The 22,129-nt window shown below is 42.8% G+C and overlaps 1 protein-coding gene across 17 annotated transcripts in view; it reads left to right on the top strand.

Moving 5' to 3' along the window:
- The window catches only part of Lpar1 (lysophosphatidic acid receptor 1), a 170,176-nt gene that overhangs the window by 44,600 nt on the left and 103,447 nt on the right, over positions 1 to 22,129 (top strand). For 3 of the 17 annotated variants that reach the window (XM_031377512.1, XM_031377515.1, XM_031377510.1), the window contains exon 1: positions 1,423 to 1,543. The exons of the other annotated variants lie outside the window; for them this stretch is intronic. The gene's annotated coding sequence lies outside the window, so the exon portion shown is untranslated. Of the gene's footprint in view, positions 1 to 1,422; positions 1,544 to 22,129 lie in introns of those variants that run through there. 17 annotated transcript variants of the gene reach the window in all.

Here is a 22,129-nt window from a genome sequence, read left to right as displayed (position 1 = left end):
CAGCCAGCTGCATTAAAACACAGCTGTAATAGCATCTAGTTTTTGCCCTTGGTTCTCCAGATGCAACATCATGAATAATAACCACCAGGGCTCTAAGTATATGAAAGCAGTATTTTTTTTAAAAAATCTGTTTTATTTTTCCTTTTCTTTGGTCTTGAGTGTGAATTTGAGGGAAAAAAATGTAGCAAGAGAGGGAAGGAGTTTGAGGGAGAAAGGCTGAGAAGGGTGCCTGCAGAACTGGGCCTCCACATCAGAGCCTCCTTGTACACAGCGTCCCCTAGCGGTGCACTCTGAACGGGGTTCTGGACTCCTGGGCTTGGTGTCCTCATCAGGAAAATGAATGGGTGGGATGATCTGTTGTTTCAACCATCTTCCCTGTAACTGGGGACTGCTGGTGGGTGATTCCTCATGATAGACTAGTTGAAGTTGAAGAGGGGAAATGGGAAAAAATTAGTCTAGTGGGGAAATGGGGGGCAGCAGAAAGAAGATGGGATAAAAGAAACCCACCAGGAAGGGGATGCTTGGAAGGAGGGACGTAAGAGGGTGTTGGCTTTCTCTAGTCTCTCTCTCTCTCTCTCCCTCCCTCCTTCCTCCCTCCCTCCCTCCCTCCTTTCTTTCCTTCCTCCCTTCCTTCTTTCCTTCCTTCCAAATTCCTTCCTTTCTTTCCCCCACGAGGGGACCAGCAATAATTTCTTCTCCTGCCTTCCTTATTATTACAACCTGCAAGGCTGCCTAAAACTGATGAGGTGCAAGCGATCCTTGTGGTCTGGCCTCTCTGAGGCACCACCTAGGCCTGCCCACCGCTTCCCTTTGCATCCTCAGCTCAGGGGAGCTGCCACCACCCCCCAAAGCTCAGCGTCCCTGTGAATGACAGTAAAGAAATCACAGAAGTGAAAATGTAAGTGGCAGCCTTTCAGAGACTTCTGTTTTCATTCGGAGTTAGTATTTTGCAGAATGTAATTTGATTTGGTTTTTCAGATACTATCGTAGATGTTGTTTGGCCTAGTGGGACATTCAGGGGAAGAATAAATCCTGGTGGCGGAGTCTTTGAGGGCATAATAACATTCAGTCTGAAATTTGTGATTTTTAGGGAAAGGGATCGCTTCGGACGATTGGTATAAAAATTTGTGCTCAGAACAGAACACACCATTGCTGATTTCAGTGGGAAGTTACAAGAATTTGACTCATAATGTCTTTAGAAGTTTAGTTTAAGGTCAAGTTTTTATTGTCTGTGCTTAATGTGTGGCCACCCACCCTCAGTCCCTCCTTCAGTCCTTCCTTCTCATCCCTCCTCCTCCTCCTCCTCCTCCTCCTCCTCCTAATCTGCTCTCTTCCCTCCCTCTCTCCCTCTCCCCTCCTCCTTGCATCCCTACCTCTCTCTCCTTGCCTCTCTTCTCCTTCCTTTCTCTCTCCTTGCCTTCCTCCTCCCTCTTCCCTTCTTTCTTTCCTTCCCTTCCCTCACATCTTCTTCTTCCTTCTTTCTTTCCTCTCTTCCGTGGTACCATCTTGCCTGCCCACGTGAGGAACGTGATTTACTTTGAAGGTGAGGTACAACATCATAAAACCAACCCATAAGTCAGCTCTGGCTTTGCTAATTAAGTCAGCATCTTACTGCTGTCTGGTTTCTTACATTTTGCAAAGGATGATAATTCGAAAGGCTCTATTGTGTCAGTGTCTAAATATCTTTTAGGGATGTGTTAGAATGTTGGGAGAGAAGGAGACAAATTCAGCTCAGTAAGCAACCATTGAATTCTTGTTGTAACAGATTCAAAGAACGTGGAGAGAAGGGTTTAGTCAAAGCTGAAGTGCAGAAGGTGGGAAACAGATAGCTGCGGTGTAGAGAGTGAAGAGTGCATGTGCCATATTGTGTCCCTATGTGCTGGCAGAGAAGTCTTGAGAACCTTGGCAGGCTGGGAGCAGAACCTGAAATCCCAACTGTGGTAGAGAGACAAACAGCTTGGCTTAAAGATGGGTGGGAACAGTAAGGGCCTATCAGAGGTGCTTGTCATGGTCCTTGGTGGTGGTGGAGAAGGCCTGGATGTCACTTAAAGGAGTTATGGCTTGTCATTATTTAACCCCAAGATGCCTGAGACGCCCCCAGTCATACCAGTTAGCAGAAGAGCAGAGGTAAAATGTTTGAGGGATGATTGAATGAATGTGTGTTCTCTTACGTTCTGCTGTAAACACCTGGCTAGTAAGTTGTGCGGCACCATTGCCAATTTATTTAATGTCCCTATGTAAAGCTTCTAGAACCATCTGCGTGTCATTTCTTCTTCCCTTGCCCTTTCCAAATGATAGCTTCCTTTTGGGAAACTTAACTTAATAAAAATGGATGAGGCTTGTGAGTTGTACAGGGCCTGGTGGGGCCTTCTGAGCATGTGTGTTAAAGTTCCTCTGCACACAGAATGCTGGCCATGGGATGTTTTCATCCTCTGTTTGGGGGTAGCCTGCTGGCTAATGCTAACTTAAACATGACTCTTCCCACAACCGGCATTCTTGACCCTGTGTGTATTATACATAGTATCTTAATCACGGAGTGGAACATGTGTAGTACAGGCCAGAGAGGGTTGTTACTAGTGCAGAAATAGAGTCAATACATCTTTTAAAGGATGGGGGTAGGGCTGGGGACTGAGGGAGTAGATCTCTAAGACTCCTTTCTAGAGTTTAACTTCCAATATTCCAATAGAAGTTCCTTGCTCCGTCTTGTAGAGCAGTAAGTGATGATTTTATTTTTTCATCTCTGAAGCAGTTAGCTCCTTCTATCTCAGGGGGAGTCTTGGTGGAACCCTTGGAGGACCTTTCTCCTGCCCTCTGCTTTCGTGTGACTGGTGAGAACACATACGTTTTCAGCTGCATGGCAAGCTGATTTGGCTAAAGACTTTGAATTACACCTGAGTTTAGAGAGGCTAAGAAGACAGATCATTAAAAGAGATTTGGTCAGCATTTTATTATCTTCTGGATACAATTTAAATGCATGATCCTCTTAGTTGCTTTCAATTAATTTGTTTATTTACTCTTTTTTTTTTTTTTAATCTTCTGCAAGGTATGGGGACATCAGTTTGACATGGTTAGAGAGAGAGAGAGAGAGAGAGAGAGAGAGAGAGAGAGAGAGAGAGAGAGAGAGAGAGAGAGAGAGAGAGAGAGAGAGAGAGGGAGAGGGAGAGGGAGAGGGAGAGAGCGAGGGAGAGTCAACTAGTTAATTAATTTGAAGAAGTCCAAGGCTGATGTACTTTGCTTTAGGGTTTCTCAAAAGGTCACTTTTCAGCCAGTGGTGAATTGTATGGCAATGTCTTGGTTCTGTGTCTTGGCAAGGGAGTGAGATTTCAGTATAGAGTTTGTTCTTACATGACCAGCTTGCTGCACCAGGCCTAGGGAATCCTATTAATTTCTGGACCTTCTCTTCTGCTGCCCAGCCAGCGCTAAGGAAGCTTTAACCCTGATGTTCATGTAAAAGTCATAGCTTCCCCTCCCCACTTCTGAAAAATGAAAGGGGACTATTTTAATGCATCCACGGATTTAGGTTATAATTTATTTTCTTTTTGTGGTACTGTTTAAAAAAGTGATATAATGACAGGGCAGGCTCTTGACTTTAGTTCAGTGCTAAAACAAACATGTACGAGCCCGAGTGGGGGAGCCCGGGGTGTGCTTGTGGTAGTACAGAAATAAAGGAAAGTGCCTTCAAAACCAGTCTCTTCCTCCATAGAAGACTCAGCTCATCTGGGAACATGTGGCTGTGGATCTCTGCTTCGGTTGTAGCTATCATTTAAAGGACATTTTGTCTGGTGTGGACGTTCTGCGTGCCCGTGCCTTCAGAGATGCAAGCTTCAGAGAGGGCTGCTCCTGGGGCCCATTCTTATCAGCGAGCTTGCCACCCTCCCTGACAATTTACTCCAGCGCTTCCCATTTCCTGCCCTTTGTGACAGGATCTTATACTGTAGCCCAGGCTAGCCTGAACTATGAAACCCAGCCTGGCTTCTGACTCACAGCGAACCATTCCTGTCTCAACATTCCAAGTATTTGGATGAACTACTACCACACCTGAGGGTTTTTTGTTTGTTTGTTTGTTTGTTTGTTTTGATTTATTATTATCTAAATTTGAAACAATGGCCTAGATTAGTGTTCTGGTCACCTTGCCTCCCAGTGATTCTCCTAACTCTTCAGTGAATTTCTGTCCTAGTAAAGGATAGTCCTGACTCTCTGGAGGGTGATGGATGCCAGCCAGGCAAGGAAAGCAAGATCTGCCCTAGCCCAGCAGTATGTAACTAACTGTCAACACATACAGGCCTTGTGCTAAGTACCAGGGATAGACATAAATGAACAATTCAGGCTCCCTCCACCCCTAACGGAGGAGCTAGTGAGGGTTCTGAATGATGGGATTCCTGGTCCTATGGGAACATCAAAGGCAAAGGGGCAGGGGACCTGGCCTTCTAAGTCAAGGGTCAAGGCAGTGGAAGTGCAGATGCGAAAGATCTGGGAGGAACTATGGGAGATTAGACTCTGGAAGAACCGGAGGAGATAAACCAAGCCTGGTGAACAAAAGGGATCAAGCTAGTGGAGTCAGGAGGTCTCTAGAGCTAGCTCTGCTGGGCTCGGAAAGTCAAAGGGCTTTTCTTTTTACATCTGTGAAACAGGAACATGTATTGATATGATCTGCTTCTCAAGTCTAGTTTCTATTCTCATGGGCCCTTCATTTAATCCCACTTAGGGTTCATTCATTCATTCATTTTATGTTCTGTAGGCGTTTGTTAAATGCCCATCCACACTTTGGGAACAGTTGGAAACAAGCTGTGTAAGGCCTCTTCCGTCATGGAGATGGTATTCTATCATGATCTCTCTCCCTCCTTGTCTCTGTCTCTCTCTCTCTTTCTCTCTTGCTCTCTTGCTCTCTCTCTCTCTTGCTCAACTTTTGAGTTTTTCTTCCATGTTTCAGCACCTACAAAGTCCTCAGTGTTTCCGCTCAGTGAAGGAGTCAGAGCCTAGTATTCAGGCCTTCATTTTAGAAACGTAAGAAAGTTCACCAAGATTTAACTGAGAGTCGGAGAAATATAGTGCTAGAACCAGCAGAGTCTTGTCTATAGCCTTGGCTCGCTTCCATTTCCTTCTGGATATTCCTACCTTTGACCCAACTTGTGAGTTTCTCTGTTTAGTTTATGGCTGTTTTCCTTGAAAATTCAGAGTCTGGCTTTTGACTTTTAAGATCTTGTTGCAATCACTTAAGAATACAAACATTACAGAAAGCATCCAGCACTGTCTCCATTTGTAAAAGTACATAGGCTTTTTTTTTTGTAGTGATCCAAACAGTACCCGTATGTCTACAGTAAGAGATGAGACCTCTGTCACGTCAGTCGCTTATCTGAGGTAACTAAGTTGTCGTCGTCAGTTTGTTCTAAAACCTATTCTTGGCCTTTGATTACCCAAGCCTAGAACACTGTATGTGCTTGCTTGCACTCATGCCTATATTTTTATATATTTGTGTGCAATCATGCCAGCGTGTCTCTATTCATCTCTGTTCCTCCTTGTCTTAGCCAGGCTGTACCGAAGGTTGCCATCAAAAGTGACAAGCAGAATGGAGAAGAGCCTGCCCAGGCTCTTTTTAAACACAGCCTGACTTCATCCAATAGAGAGTTCTTGTCAGTGACTGGAATGACTCTTATGAAAGGGGAAACAGAAAACCATTTCCAGCTGTGTGACAGTCAAAATGAATAATGCCATTGCAGGGCGTGTTCTTTCCACAAGGGCTCTGCTGCCCCCTGGGTCTCAAGCAAGGGGAGGAGGGACATTTGGGAACACATGCTAAGCATCTGTGAGCCTTTTGTTGGGTAGAAAATGAGGCACCAGGGGAAAGGCCTGGAACCACTTGTGGCATGGAGGAGACAGGTGGAGTTATTCATTATAGGCAGGTTGCCCTGTGGGAGCATTAAACAAAGACTCTCTCCCCTACCTCCTCAGAAGTCTAATCAGGGGATGATAAGGGTGGCGCATTCTCTTAATGGAGGAACCCAGCTCAGCTAAAGCAGAGTCACCTTTTGTCAAGGGGTTGCTTGCAGGCTTGGGCTGTGATTCGTCAGGAGAACGATTATTGTCGTGTTGAGAAAAGGAAGCCTTCTTTCTGCCTAACTCTTTACCGAAGATCCACAGAGAAGCCCTTGGCTTCCTCCTCCCTGAGTAGACACAGACACAAAGGTTCAAAGGCCAGGGCGGGCTGACTGACTTCTCCAGATTCAGCAACATCCTCTTTCAAGGCATTTTTATCTGAGAGCCTGTCAGTTAACTTTTCATGCCTCTGATATCCTGGAAGACTCCGGGTCCTCATGCGTGCCTGAGGACACTTAGAAAGAAAAATGAAACAGCAGCCAAAAAAGCATGGGTCTTGCTCTCAGTTAGATTATAAACATGGAAAGACACGCTCAAAGATGACTCAGAAGGAGCCCGTGATAAATAGTCCAAACCGAAGTTTACACAGAGTTCTCCACACACTCCTGAGGGTGGAGGGTGAGTCCTGCCTGCCTTAAGTAGTTGAGTGATTGGTACAGCAGCTGAATGCTAGTGTCAGATCCATGCCTAAGAGTCAGAAGGAAGGCCCAGAAGGAATGCAAGTGAGTGACAGGCTTGGGGAGGATGCCTGGAATATATGGCTTCTGGCAAATCATGCTAGTGTGCGTGGGACCAGTCTTGAACAGAACTAAAAATGGTCTTGAGGATGCCATTACCAGATGGGGCACCAGGGTGTGAGATAGTTGCAGTGGGGGTTGTTAGTTCTAGACATGTCTAAAACTACACAGGCAGAGGTGTTCTCTTTGTCCCTGGAAATCTGAGTTTGAAGCTTACCTTTGAAGACAGAACTTGCAGTGTTTAAGGATACTCACAATGCACGGAGCATCATTGTATGTAAGTGCCATTGAAATGTATGTGGTGAGCTAGCTTTTTGAGAGAGAACTTTGAGAGTGAAAGGATCTATCCAAGGCTGGCATGTGGCTCAGTTGGTAAAATGCTTGCTAGCGCACCCAAAGCCCTGAGTTTGGTTCCTGGCATTGCATAAACTAAGGTATGGTGGTGCATGTAAGGTTGAAGTAGGAGGATTTCTGAGAGTTCAAGGTCAGCCTAGCCTACGAAAGACTGTCTGGAAAAAGAAAATCTACAGTAGTGGTTTCACAGGAGCAAGATATAATTTTGGTCTTGAAGTGTTTTTCTCTAGTGGAAAACTGAAATCAACCAGGCGTTTCTTGAGAATCCACTATGGCTTCTCTTGATGGGATGGTTCTAGGTTGATGCAGAAAAATAGTAGGTGGGTCTGGTGGCTTAGGTCTGCACTCTAACTGCTTGGGAGGCTGAGACAGGAGGATTACAAGTTCAGGGCCTGAAAAGAAACAATTTCATATTAAATTTCTAATCATGGGAGGAAATCCAAATGATATAATGAGTTCAGATTTAGAAAGGGAGTCTCACAATAGAAAAGTTCCAAGAGGCTCAAGACTGTAGCCCTGTGGTAGAGCATTATGGGATGCTCCAGGCCCAAACCCCAAACAGGAAGGAAATAGTATGGATTTTGGCATGGTACCCTGTGTGGTGAACAGAAACCTAACTCCACCCCTGCCCCCAACAATCTTTCCCAGTTATGATTGTCTGAAAAATATTTTTAAACTTGTTGGGGGGAATTAGTTGGTGATTTGGGGGCTAAAGGGAGAAACAAAGATAGTTTTAATTAGCTGTAGAACTTGCTGTGGGACTTCCATTGTTGTCATGACTAATAAAGGGCAAACTGAATCCTTGAAGGAACTTGGAAATCCTAGGAGCTTTAAGAACACCCTGAGAAATTCCAACAGGCTCCCATGGAAGTTCCAGAAAAATTTACCAAAGTCATTCTGAACTTTAACTGCTCTATTGAGGTAAGCAGTAGGACTTGGCCCACCTCTGCTTGTTTATGTGGGCTGGGATCAAGTCCTGTTTACGATGATCAAATCCTGTGTTAAAAATCTTCAAGCTTATTTCTCCCTGTACACATTGGAATATCTGGGATGGATAGGAGACTCATCTGTAGTCTCAGCACTCCACAGTGTCTTTGTGATACTGGGCATGGTGGCTCTCATCTATAATCCTGTTCCTTGGGAGGTGGAAGAAGGAGGGTCAAGCTTAAGGTCATCTTCAGCTATAAGGAAAATTTGAACCCAACCTGAGCAGAATGGTCTCCCAAACCCAAATCAAAACCAGACTTCCTTATTACATTTTGGAATAATTTCCTGCAGCTCTTGAAATATTAGGGCCTCCTGAATATTTACTAACATTTTGCTTTGTAGCTAAACTGTCTGCACAATCCATTAAGATATTTCATATTAACTTTCTTTTAAAGATTTATTTATTTATTATATGTAAGTACATTGTAGCTGTCTTCAGAGACCCCAGAAGAGGGCGTCGCATCTCATTATAGATGGTTGTGAGCCACCATGTGGTTGCTGGGAATTGAACTCAGGACCTTTGGAAGAGCAGTCAATGCTCTTAACCGCTAAGCCATCTCTCCAACCCTCATATTAACTTTCTAATGATGGGGTGATAGTCACTGCATGTGATATGCTTTGCAGTCCATCATCACCTCTTACCTCTGCCTGCTTCTTTTCAGTCTTGGGGCTTCTGCTTCCCAGCCCATTGCTACATGCTGCTGAGTTCTTTATGTCTACTCTAAGCCATGGCTACACCTGAGCTTATCTACACAAGGACTGTGGCTTCCAGGGCTGTCTGTTGACTCTGCCTAGAAATTTTTCTCCCCAGGTATCTAAATCCTTGCACTTGCCAAGTCTTGCCTCAAAGGTCACCACCCTCTTAGTGAGACCTTCCCTCATTGACTGCCTGTAAGATGGAATGATCTTTCCTGTGTGTCAAGCTTGCCTTGCAGTCCCTTCTTTATCGTCTGACTTCTTAGCTTCTTTTCTTAAGAAAAGAATTCTCGTTTTGTTTTCTGCTGTTTCTCCTGTGCCAAGTACAATATACTACACATGGCAGGAATGTTTTTTGAATAAATCATTGAATGAACTTAATTATGATAAATACCTGAATGAATTAATAAAAAATGTATTTGCGGTCATTGAGCATGCTAGCATAAATAAGATAGAGCTTGACTTCATGATATTTACCAGCAAAGGAGGAGATGGCCTTTGGGGAGCTCATGTGTTGGAGTAGAAAAGCTCAGAGGAAGAGGCAGGGCTGACATTCCTTCTGAGATGGGGGGGATGTGTCTGGGACTTAAAGGGTGGGCTGGGTTAACTGAATGACATCTGGGCTTGGAGAGGAAAGGGGCGGGTGGAGGGAAAGAAGGTTGGTTCCAGAAAACAAAAATGGAACTCACATTTTCATTTTCTTGAGTTGAAATGAAGTCATTTAGTTTTAAATGATGAAATTATGTAAGAATAGATATTTGCCTTGTTTATTAGTATATGGTTTATTAGTATATGAACAGGGCTCCATCTTAAATACTTTTGAAATTATCAACAGTATTTTTATTTTAAGTTTTGCTCATTTTGAGGGATGAGGAATTTTCCATTTGAAAGTGGGCATTTAAGCACACAGAAGGGCATCGCTCTGTGGACTGTAAGCCTGGACTCTTTATTGCTATTTGCTGTAAAATTTAAAACTGTATAGGAAAGATAGACATTTTCTGTGCAGGCAGCTGGCTTCATGGAAGATCCCTTGGGAGGCTCAGTAGGATACATCTGAGGACTGCTCTATCGTAGACATCCCCTGGGAGGCTCGGTAGGATACATCTGAGGACTGCTCTATCATAGACATTTATTTATGCATGTGAACTTCCCATGATAAGTTTGGTTGATTCTTGTAAGTAAAAGTAGATTTTATGGTTTTTACTTCTTGTGGATTAGGGTTTCTGCTTTCTGAATGTTTAAAAGGAGGCTGGTTTTCTCTGGGTGATAACTACAATATATATTTATTAGTCTGTCCACAGTACTAATATTCATAAACTTTAGACTCTATTAGCCTCTGTTAGACTCTATTGAGCTGTTATAGACCAATAACGACCCCTTAGTGTTCCTCTGAGGTGGTCTTCTGTCTGTCTGTCTCTCAAATGCCAACTACTTTCTAACAATTTCTGTGCTAAATACATAATGTGAGATTCAGTGTAAAAATTCTCTGCATCAGGAACTTTCTACCTTTTGTTCAAATTAATGTTGTTAATTCTTATTGTCATCTGTCTATGTCTGAAACAATTTCATCTAAATGTCTGATTTTAAACTTGGCATGTTATTTTATCATATATTTGCCTGTAGGCAAGATTGAACTGGATTTTGTTCCAAGATAATTAGGAAACATTGGTTTTGTAGTTATAATAGATGCATTTAATGTTAATTCTTTGTGTGGGGTATGTGTGTTTATGGTACATGCACATGAGTATATGACAGCTTGTATGTGCCTGTGAACAGGTAGAAGCCAGAGGAGGAATTAGCTGTCTTCTCTGTCACTATCTACCAAACTTCAGGGAGACACAGTTTCTCACTAAAGTGAAAGTTTGCCATTTTGCCCTGCTTGGATGACTTGTGAGTTCCCAAGATACACCAGTCTCTGCTCCACAACACTGGAGTTACAGGCATAAGCAGCTGTCTCCAGCTTTTTATGTGGGTACTGGGGATATGAACTCAGATCTCCATGATTGTACAACAAGTATTCCCACTCACTGAACCATTACCCTAGCCCTGGATGTTAAAATTCTTACACTTGCATTCCTCTGCTTTTTAATAAAAGGTTTTATAATAACTGGAAATACAGAGTACTTTCTAAAGTTCCCTCCACAAGACCACAGTTGTGTGGCCTCTTATGAAGCACACGAGGTCTTTAAGCTCTTTTTCTGCCTGTGCAGAAACAACACATGCTCTCATGAATCTTCAGTGATGACTTTTCAATTGCCCGGGAGCGTACTGAAGGTACTAGCTGCTATTGTGGTTGCCATTACTGATGTGCTGAATCACATGGAAAGGCTTGCACTTGATTGTAACCTGTGAGGAGAGGCAATCTATGGTTCTGCCTGAGGTCTCTCTTGGCCTGTCCTTCCTTTCACTTCTGTCTTTTGCCTCTCTTGTTTGTTCTGAGCATCTGCAGCATGGTGATGTGGACACATCTGGTTTTCAGTTTTGCTGGTTACTGTATGGCCATAAGTTTCTCTCTTCACAATGTCAATGTTCAAATAATAAGTTTCTATCTTACTCTGGCATCCTTCAAAGACTTTTGTGTTTTCTTTTCTTGTTCTATTTTTTATGCTTTTCACTTTATAACTTTCTCCCAGAGAAGCCTTTTATTGGGTCTCATGTTGCAGAGAATTTTAAGTCCAATCCTGCTTCAGTATCGAGGATTTATTTCAGGAGTGGGAAACCAAAATGCATGGGTGCTCAAGTCCCTTCTGTAAAATGGTGTCATTGTGACATACCAAGGGGCCTATCTATCTCCTTGTGTACATTTGACCAACCCTAGACTACTCAAGTGACCTGACAGTCTATATAAATCAACTCTATGCAAATACTTGACATGTTGCACTGCTTTGGCAATAATGATAAGGAAAATAAGCTTGTACATGTTCAGTTGAGATGTAGCTCCTTGCGTCAAGTGTTTATGATTGCTGATTGGTAAGATCGCCTGTTGCCAAGGGGAATATTAGGTTTCTGTATTCTATTTTGTCACGGTGTGCATCAATTTGTGTGTATTACTATAGTTAGTTGTGATGGGGCTGGCAAGGAAAGAGGTCATCATCCCTGGAGGCAGGAGGCCTAGAGTCTAGTGGGGAGGCGAATGCAGGCCACCTGATCATGGTGTAGAAATGAAGACACAATCAGTGCTCTGATGGTAGGCACACAAGTGATTGATGTACAGGAGCTCATTTGACGTCGGAGTGATTCAGGAGTTCCTGAGGAAGTGCGGTGTCTACAGAATGTGATGGCTTGCCTCTGCAACAGGCTAATCAGCCGCATATGTGTGGGATTGCACAGACGAGGAAGGCATGAACGAGGAAAGGCCATCTTTTGTTTGATGAGTTGGCCTTTTCTTGTAACTCCCCACTCCCTCTTACTTAGCAAATTTTATATAGGACTTTAGGTGTTTTTGAGATGAGTGTGTTTGTTGAGATGGTTTTTCATGATGACTTTTTAGCACATTGCTAATTAATAGCGAGCATGGCTTGCTCTATTAGAAGTTAGCCATAGGTTTCCTCAGCCATGTGGTACAAGTAAACTCGGTTGGGTTAAAAATACCACTGCATAGAGTAGTTACCAATTTAATAACTGCCCATAATCTGTATGAAATTCGAATACCAATAAAGTTCTGATTCATGAAGACTGGATGGTTGGCTATTGTATAGCTTCTTGGTGATTTTCATTGTGCAAGGAATTATCATTTTGCTAGGATGTTCATTTTGTATTTAGATTGTTTTGCCATGGTAAATTTTACCACTTTAAAAAAGCTGTGTGAAGAATTAAAATATTATACGTTGAAAATCTATTAAACAACTTTGAGACTGAGAGACAGAAAACCAAGATCCAGGTGCCAGCTCCCCAAGGCTCCCCATGGCTCCCCACGGCTGCCCACAAGGCCACACCTTTCTAGGTCCTTCTCATCCTGGAGGATTGAGAGCTCAGTTTGCACAAATCATTCCTCGGGTTTAGAGTTTGGCAGCTCTGTGCTTTTAGTTTGCTACTCAATTTTAAAGACCCGGCTGTCTACCATTTAGGTTATCTTGAACTCACTGTTCAGGGAAGGATGACCTTGAACTCCTGATTCTCCTGCTTCTACCTCCCAGGTGCTGGTATGACAGACATGTACTTCCATGCCCACTTATAAGATAGTCTTAACTATAGTCACTATGCTGCCAACCGGGTCTGCAAAGCTTAGCCAAATCACAACTAATACTTGCTAGCCTCTGGCCACCGTTTCCCACACCAGTATAGCTTTTCTTACCAATGTGTTAAGTCAACTGATTTAAATATGCCTAAATGTCATTCTTGTTATCCAAACCACTCAGTCTTCTACATTCCTACATTGCAATGTGAATATTCTATTCTATTTCTATTAGTTGTTTAGAAATTGAGGGAGAAATAAGGCCATGCCTTTTATTTTTAAAGTCTACCTAATTTCTTGTTTATAGTCAATATTTATCTGGAAGCTCAGGCAACTGAGGATTTAACATAGTGTTTGGGGCTGATTCATCAGCATGTGTCCCCCCACTTTGCTCTTGGGTTCTTTCTCCTTAGGTTGACTGATCCATGGAAACCAGACAGATTTCCAGGTTCTCCATCTGGAACACAGGTACAGGCATTGTTAGGGATCAGAGGAGGCATTGGTTCAGGCAGGTAACAGGCATGGGTGTTGCTTCAGGCTAATACCTCAGATAGGTTGGTCCAAGAGGGGGTGGAGTCATGGGGTTAGTTGAGGCTTAGGGAAGACAGCTCCAGGAAGAACACAAAGCACTCCCATGCGCTGTGAAGATTCTGAGAAAGGCCTTCTGTGTCAATCTGAGAGAAAAGCAATGAAAGAAGACTAAAGCTTCCTTGAAAGAAGTTGTTTTTTAGAATTGGAAGCAGCAGGTGAACTCTTGGTTCCAAGCGATCTTGACTCCGAAGCAGTCAAGCAGTGTTTGGCAGTGAACTACTCAAGAGAGTCCTAGCTATAAAGCATTTGGCTATGTCTAAGCAGAGAGCCACAGATCTCAAACACTCATCTGAATGAGGAACATTTTCCTTTGAGTGGGAATTGGAGCTTTCATACGCCAACAGGTTACTGCAGCACTGATGTAGATCAAGTAAAATGTATTCAGCCTTTGGTAAGGCTAGGGTTTCCCCACAGGCCAACAGGATTGAAGCTCTAGTCTCTAACATATCCTACCGGATAGGTGACATTAGGAGAGGTCATGTGGTGCTGCTTCCATCCAATAGGACTGGTGGTCTTTTAGGAACAGGGAGTTCTCTCCATGCAGGCTGTGTGTACACATGGAAGATGCACTTGGAGCCCACAACAGAGCCAGCAGCACAAGTAGCCCCACTGTACCCTGATGTCTAATTTCCAGCTGGATCTTTGTAAAAAGTACACGTGACTCAGTAGTCCCCATCATCAGTGACAACATGTTATGGCAGGCTAAGGTGACCAGCATATGGTTTTGACTGGAAAGAAGAGTATTAACTCTGGGCAGAGGTCATCATGGCAGATGCTGGTGGCTGGCTTTGAACTTGTTCTCACACATGAAAAATGCACATCACTTCTCTGGCTCTCCTTGTTCCTTCATTTCACCCCATGTTAATGACAAAATAACCTAGTGGGTAAATTTTTCACTAAACACACTTTAAATATGTAAACAGTGTGCCTCTGCTTTGAAATTATTTGCTTTTATGTGAAATACTGCTCAAGGTATTAAAATGTCTCTGAAACTATACACTATATCAATAACAAACACACTCATATTTGCACTTCCATAATGAATAGAATTAACATTTAACCTGGGGTTTCCCCCTACTTTCTTTTATGGCCTGTTTCCCTTATGGCCTATTTTATGGTCTGCTTCTTTTTAGAGACAATGAATGCGTTTTGTTTCCATGGGCCATATTTTAAGCCACTGTTGTACATGGTAACGTGTTTGGAATTGAATTTTAGGAGCCTGATCATAAGCCATTCAGTTGCCCAATCACTTCATTTAGCCACTTTACTGACTAGGTTTATGTCAGCTTGACCTGACAAGGGCCTTGTTCCAGAGAAGAGAACCTCAGTTGAGAAAATGTCTCCATAAAATCAGGCTGTAGGCAAGCCTGCAGGGCATTTTCTTAATTAGTATTTGACATGGGAGGACCAGCCTATTGTTGGTGCTGCCATCCCTTGGGTTCTCTAAGAAAGCAGGATGAGCAAGCCATGGGGAGCAAGCCACTAAGCAACACTTCTCCATGGGCTCTGCCTCAGCTCCTGTCTCCAGGCTTCTGCCTGTTTTGAGTTCCTGTGCTGTCTTCCTTGGGTGATAATGAGGCAGAAGCCAAATTAACCCTTCCTTCTCCGAGTTGCTTTGGTCATGTCTAGTTTCATCACAACGGTACTAACCCTAACAAAGACATCCATCATCTTACTATTGGAAAGGAATAGAACTTTCCATTTCTTTATTGTCTTAAAGAAGACTTTCCCCACAGCTTTCTGTGTAATTGGTTTATACTCTGCACAAGTGGAGTCACACTAAACTGAGAGCAATTGTACTTGGTTTACAAGTACACAAAGTATCCTTGAACTTTTAAACGCACTGTAGAAGATAAAAGAGTATAATGAGAAAAGGGAAGCCATCATAATCCTTCTTATTGAGGGAGAGCCATTGTCAAGTTTTTAGGATGCTTTCTGCTAATATTTTCCTAGTTGAAATCTTTGCTAGGAACAGGCATTGTCCTCCTGCCTCCTCAGCTCAGTGACATAGCTAGAAGGGGCTCAGTGGCTGTTCATTCCTGCAGAGAGCACAGATATGGGAAGCTCTTTCGGTTTCTCAGATGGTTTCCTCTCTGTGTGTGTGTGTGTGTGTCCTTGTGCTGGCAAGAGGAACATTTTCTTGACAGAGCCATATTTATAACCTCTGAGGTGATTTCTTTAGAGCGTGGTCCTGGAGACAAAATTTGCTGTTTTAAACCACAAAGACGGTTTTGTGTCAGTGATGATGAAACTGATATCCAGGACAGTGCTCACACTTCGTACTTCAGACGGCATGGCCAGCGTGGAAACAGACATCAGTGTGAGCAAAATGTGCCCCTCGAACTTGGAACATGATCGGAATGACAGGATATTTCATGAGTTGTGAGTCTTTGAATGGCATGGAGGGGACACCACCGGTAGATGCTCTGCTATGGTACCCTACTGACTTGCTCTCTACCTGAGAACATCTCCAGCTGTCCTTTGGCCTCTTGCCCTTTAAACTCATTGACTTTGATCAGCCATGAGAAGTTTAGTATCTAGCTGGATTAATTTATCAGAGGATGGTAAAATATTCCTCGTGAGTGCTTTTCTGTGACATAAACGGATTGGATGCTTAAAATGGGACAAGTGTCTTAAATTAAACGCTAAAGGGTTTGAACGAAGCCGCGAAGCCGTCTGGTGCCGATTCTCCTCGTTAGTGTGCTTCAGCTCCCTTCTCCTCCTGGAGACAGGGATGCAGCGGCCTTACAAGGAGCTTTATTGAAAGTACTTCCTCATTTCATCCATTATCAGAAGTAGTCACGGGAAACACAACACTCGAAGTCCAGTGTGCGATTCTTGGAGAGCTAATAAAATAGGCTTCATGGGCTAAAAAACAATGGGAGGGAGAGCTCCACAAAGATTCGGTGTGACCCTTGAGATACTTGAAATTACTCATGTGTGTGTCTTACTACGGAATGTAATAAGGTTTAGTGAATATAGGAAGGAAAGGAGGGGTGGGGGAGTGAACGTGTAAATTTTGCAGAGACAAACACTGAGAGTCCATCTCAGGGTCCAGCCCGTCCATTAGAAAAGGACCAAACAGTTGGCTTAACCTTCTAGGTAGCTGGTACAGAGACAAGACAACCAGAATGATCCAGAGAGTCCGAGTACATGAATGCCCAAGGGGTGTGGCTCTTCATGGTATGAGGAGGAGACAGGATATTCTCTGTGGTTTGTCAAACTGTACACAGTTTAAAGTAGTGGGCAGTGTCTCCAAACACAATTTATCACCACCACCACCACCACCACCACCACCACCACCACCATCATCATCATCATCATCTTCATCATCACTTTTTTTTGGAGACAAGGTCTTACACAGTAGCCCAAGAAGGCCTTAACCTGACAGTAATCCTCCCGCCCCAGCCTCCCACATCTTGAGATTATAGGCATGAGCTACCATACCTGATTCAGGACATTATTGTGGGTCCAACAGAGTTTTGAAAAAGCCAGGTTGTTCAGTACAAGTCTATGGCACGATGCCAGAGCTTATCTTAGGAAAGCCAGCTGTGAGCCAAAGGGAGACAGTTCAGACAAGTAGCTCTGCCCCCTTAGTCTGAGGGGGATGCCACTGCATACTCCACATTCCTTGTGGAATGGTGGGCTGGTAGCTCATGATATTGCCTAGAAATACTTCTTTGTACGAAATCGTAGGCTTGATAGTCGCTGAATGTAAGCAAGTTCAAGATATCGGAATTTAATGCTGCACCCTTTGTCTGTGGTCCAATTCTATGTAGCGCTGTGTGTATCCAGTAGCTGCCCCATTTTGGACAGTGTCAGCCTATGACCACGGTAGGACATGCTGAAGACTCAGAGGCAGAAGGATCACATTATAGGAGTAAGGCTATCCTGGCTGATGATAGCCAATTTATTGATTACTTTATAAATTGCAAGATGGCAGGCTTTTGCAAAATAGCATGTATGAGATCCTCTTTTCAGCACATTTGACAGTCTGGAGGCTGAGGCAGCACCTGGGATAGATTGGAGAGGATGGAGATTTAGAAGAACATCCCAAATCATTCATGTGGTGGGTGGTAGCAGAGAGGCGGGGAGGGAGTGCCATGGAGCTTCGTGCTGAACATCCACTGCCTTCGCCCCTTGGAGGGAAGAGGCACTGTGATGTTATGGAGATAGCCTAGGGAAATGACAGCTTTAGGGCTCAGCTGGGATTAGAATGCACTGATTCATAGTGACAGTCTTATCTTGTCTCTGTTTTTTTCCTTCCCACGGGGTCTCTGGTGGTTATGAATGAGAACAGAGAGACAGTGTAGATTTTAATCGCGATGGTAGTGTCAAAGGGCAGACTAGCAGAAAGGACTGTGGGAGGTAACAGGCTGGCGGAGGGGAGCTCAGAGACTGAGCATGCGTGGAGATCTGAGGTTGGACTAAGTTGAGCTAAAGTCCAACCTAAGGTCATCAGGAAGCTGGGTAATTTGATGTTCCAGGACAGAGACAGTGTATTCAAGTGTAAGTAGTGGTGCGGATGTTCAGTTTCAGTTTGAATAGGAGAGTTTGAGGTGTCACAGAACATTCTGGGTAACAAGGTGAATAACCACGTGAGGAAATACTGAGACGGGACGTTGTTAGCTTTGTTGAAGTTGCCCTTGACAGCGGCATGCCTGATGACTGACGTATCCAGAGGAGAAAAGGACAGTTTATTAGACAACCTTGAAAATCCCCTACTGTCTTGGAATTTTTAACAAAATTTTATTTTGGGGGTGGGGGTGGAGGTGGGGCACTGCTTTCCTTCCTTTCAATACATTTTCTTTTAAATAAAAAGACCAGAGTGAACTGGAAAGGAACTATTCAGCAATTATATTTTTATTGATCCCCTTGTAATTGTAAATGTTTGACAGATTATAGTCTCTGTGAAGGCCTTAGGAGTTCATTAATACATTTAAATGGGTTCACTTGGGGTCAAGGAGTACAATGGTCAGAACGTGGTTTTTTTTTGTTTTTTTTTTTGTTTTTTTTTTCTGTCTCCTGCCAGATGCCTGGCTTCTGAAGTCCCATGATGGGCAATTAGGGCTAAAAAGAGAAGAGCTGCTTCAGTTATTTTTAAGGTAACATTAATTGCATTCATCTTTTACCGCATGGTCAGGGTCATGGCTATTACATTTGAAGTTTTGAGGTTTGGCATTTCATCTCTTGCTTGTGGTCCTGGGCATTTTCAGAATTAGTTCTGTGGTTGAATGTTTTGTTTAAAGTTTGTATATGTATTTGGAACTCAAGTATTGAGTGCAGGTTTGAAAACTAGGACCCCAGAGACAGAAAGGATTATATGAGTACATTTTGTATTTGATATTTGAATACTATCTTGATATGGGAAGAAGCAAATCCAGCCTTCATCCTGTAACACAGAAAAATGACCCTTTATGATCACTTGTTGTTATTGCTATTATTATCATTGTTGTTATTATTATCATTGTTGTTATTATTATCATTGTTGTTGTTATTATTATCATTGTTGTTATAGTTGTTGTTATTGTTATTATTATAGTTGCTATTGTTATTATTATCATTGTAACATTATAGTTGTCATTATTGTTGTTACTGTTGTTATTGTTATCATTGTTATTGTTATTATTACCATTATTATAGTTGTCATTATTATTATTGTTGTTATTATTGTTATCGTTGTTGTTGCAGCCATCAACTGCTTTGAGCTTGTGCTTGCTTATCTGGGGAGATGTATATTAAATACATGAAGCTGATACAAGAAATATTTGAAAGTCGAACTTGAAAGAATGACATTTTAGACTTCATACAGGCTGTAGGCCAAATCTACTGGTCTTCTGGTGTAGTAGAGGAATTCTTTGTTCTGTGGTTGGAGTTTCCTTCCTTCTTTTGCCCTCCCTCTCTTCTCTCTCTGTCTCTGTCTCTGTCTCTGTCTCTGTCTGTCTGTCTGTCTCTCTCTCTCTCTCTCTCTCTCTTTTTCTCTCTCTCACAAGTTTCCTCCAGGGGCTGGTGAGATGGCTCAGCGGTTAAAAGCACCGACTGCTCTTGCAGATGTCCTGAGTTCAAATCCCAGCAACCACATGGTGGCTTACAACCATCTGTAATGGGATCCGATGCCCTCTTCTGGTGTGTCTGAAAACAGCTACAGTGTACTCATATACATAAAATAGATAAAATCTTAAAAAAAAAATTAAGAAAAAGATTTCTCTAGACTTGTAATTCTAGTCACAAAGTGATCCCATGCAAGAGAACAGTCATGGTGGGTGATTTTATTTCTAGCAGTTCTTGTCCCATCCAGTTCACTGCCTTGCCCTCATCCTTCCACATCTGAGATACCACCTTCTTACCCAGCTTCTTACACAGCGGATCATAACCCTCCATGGGGTCAAATAACTAAATGCATCCCAAGCCTTGTCTCTATAAGCACACAATTTGCATCACATGGGATGCCATGCTTCATAATGATAACAGAGCTGCCTTAAACACCCCAGCTCAGATTTGACATTATGTTATGGATGTCAGTAGTAGGTTTTTCCCCCTCATTTTCTGTACATATCAAGTTCTCTTATGGAATCGTAGTGGCTTCATTATGAGTAACAGACTCATAATGTTTTCCCATGTGGTGGATTCTGTTGTTTCAGAATGCTGGGTTTTTAACTTTGCTGTGTGAACTGCTAACCTGAGTTTCTTCCAAAATGATCTAGTGAATTTTGGCTTGAGATGAAGACGGACTCTTCCATGCCTTCTGAAATGGCCCTGTATTTTGTACTATGTATTTCATTTAAAAAGGCATTCTCAGTATTGACAAGTATATTCTTTATGATTTGTTATCCATATATCACTTGATTTTTATACCAACTTTATACACCTGTGTGCCATGAATGGGGTCATGAGTGGAAGGGCTTCGAAGCCTGTTTTAGATGACAGCTTTGGATTGGCAATAAGATCACCAGGGCTCTATTGTGCCCTCAGCCATGCCACCAGCTGCAAGCACGAGGTACACCTAGTCACTTCGTGTCTGCTTTTGTGCACTCCAAAGAGGCTATGTGTTTGAGTACACAGATATGCATACTCTTGGGAAGAAATAATATTATTCTATGAGAGCAAAGAGGAGTTGGAAACATTTATGAAGCAGAGTAGGGATGAGATAAGGAGGATAGAAGGGAACCTTCATGGTCATCTTTGAATTCATCATCTGGTAAGCCTGGAGAGGGTCTGATCGATCCAGTTTGGATCCAGTTTGGATCCAGCAGAGCTGCTAGCTGCTTTTATTTATTATTTTTTTATGCTATTATGAATGGAACGCAGGGCTGGGCACATCATGGGCAAGTACCATTCCACTGAGCTACATCCCCTCCCCACCTTGGTGGTCTTTTTAGGTACCATGGCTTGAACTTTTCTTAAGAAAGAATTTGTCCTATGTGACCTGCCCGAGGAATTCACCACTGGCTTTGGAAGGTGGTGAGCCTCTGTAACTGAAGGACTCACCAGCGATTCCACAGCACATGTTCTGTTAGGATTAAAACACTGGATAAAATGAACTAGGTAACTCTAGAGCTTTCTTTCCAATCGTGAAAGATGTATTAAATTTTATAATCAACATCATTGCATATACTATGCTGAGAATGCTCTACAGGAAACTAATGCTGGGGTAAGACTAGTAAAACTGCAGTTAATTGATCATTAAAACCAAACACAGACACACCCATCACCCACGTATGCACACATAATAAATGCCAGGATAGTTCTCATTGCCTTTGAAGTTTACTCTTTGCAGGTTGTAATATTTCTAGGAGTGAAGCGCTTTCCAACTATCTTTGATGACCTGATCTTTCCCTGTTGTGTCCTCTGTGAATTTGGACAGAATCCCAATAAAGACCAGGCAAAGGCTGGGTAGAAAACATTTATGTTTTCCTTTGACTTCTGGTGCTCTTGTTCTTTGCCTGGGGAACAGCCTTCAAAGGTCTGCTTCTGGAAGAAGGGAAGACATGATATTTTGTGTGAGCTCAAGTAGGCAGAGTTTTCCTCTCATTAGCTAATAATATGTATTAAAGGTCACATGAAAGTGCTCTGCCTGTGGTCTGAGTTTTTACCACTGGGTGATTATGATTTGTGGCTTCCAGAAAGTTCAAGGATATCTTACCAAAAAGTTTTCTATCTGATGCACTTTTGATGTCATTAGAAAGAGACCCAGCAGGCAAACATTTTCATCTCTGTCTCTTTTCTTGGTGGTATTTGTTCTGCTGCTCTGTCTTGAAAGGACTTAGAAAATGTTGACTTTGCCCCTGTGATTGCTGGAGATTGTAAATCTTTATGTGCTTTAAGACAGGTGGTCTCAGCTCCTACCTTGTTTCTGGTCTTTTTGCTTCCACTGCTTGGGTTCCCAAGAGTCAAAATTGATGCCAGATGTGTGTCCACATCAAGAATCCCTGACTGGCTTTCTTGTTCTCCCAACCCCCTCCCCACTCCCTAGATACCAATGCAAGAAGAAAACTCAGACACCACAGACAGACACTGTTAGCACTACCAGGCTGGTTTGTGAGATCTGCAGGTATGGTGTTCCAGGCTTTAGAATGCTCACACTCACAGATGAGCATATCAAATGTATTGTGTTAACCAGTGGTCTAGAAAATTTGGTTTTGTTTCTGTTTTGTTTTTAATATATCTGTTTTCTGATTCTGTGGACTCATGTCATCTTCCAATTCTGTGGTTTTTT

The sequence above is a fragment of the Mastomys coucha genome, unplaced genomic scaffold (assembly GCF_008632895.1).
Source record: "Mastomys coucha isolate ucsf_1 unplaced genomic scaffold, UCSF_Mcou_1 pScaffold18, whole genome shotgun sequence".
NCBI lineage: Eukaryota > Metazoa > Chordata > Mammalia > Rodentia > Muridae > Mastomys > Mastomys coucha.
Note: the sequence above shows the minus strand (reverse complement) of the source record. Positions and strands in the feature narration are given on the sequence as shown.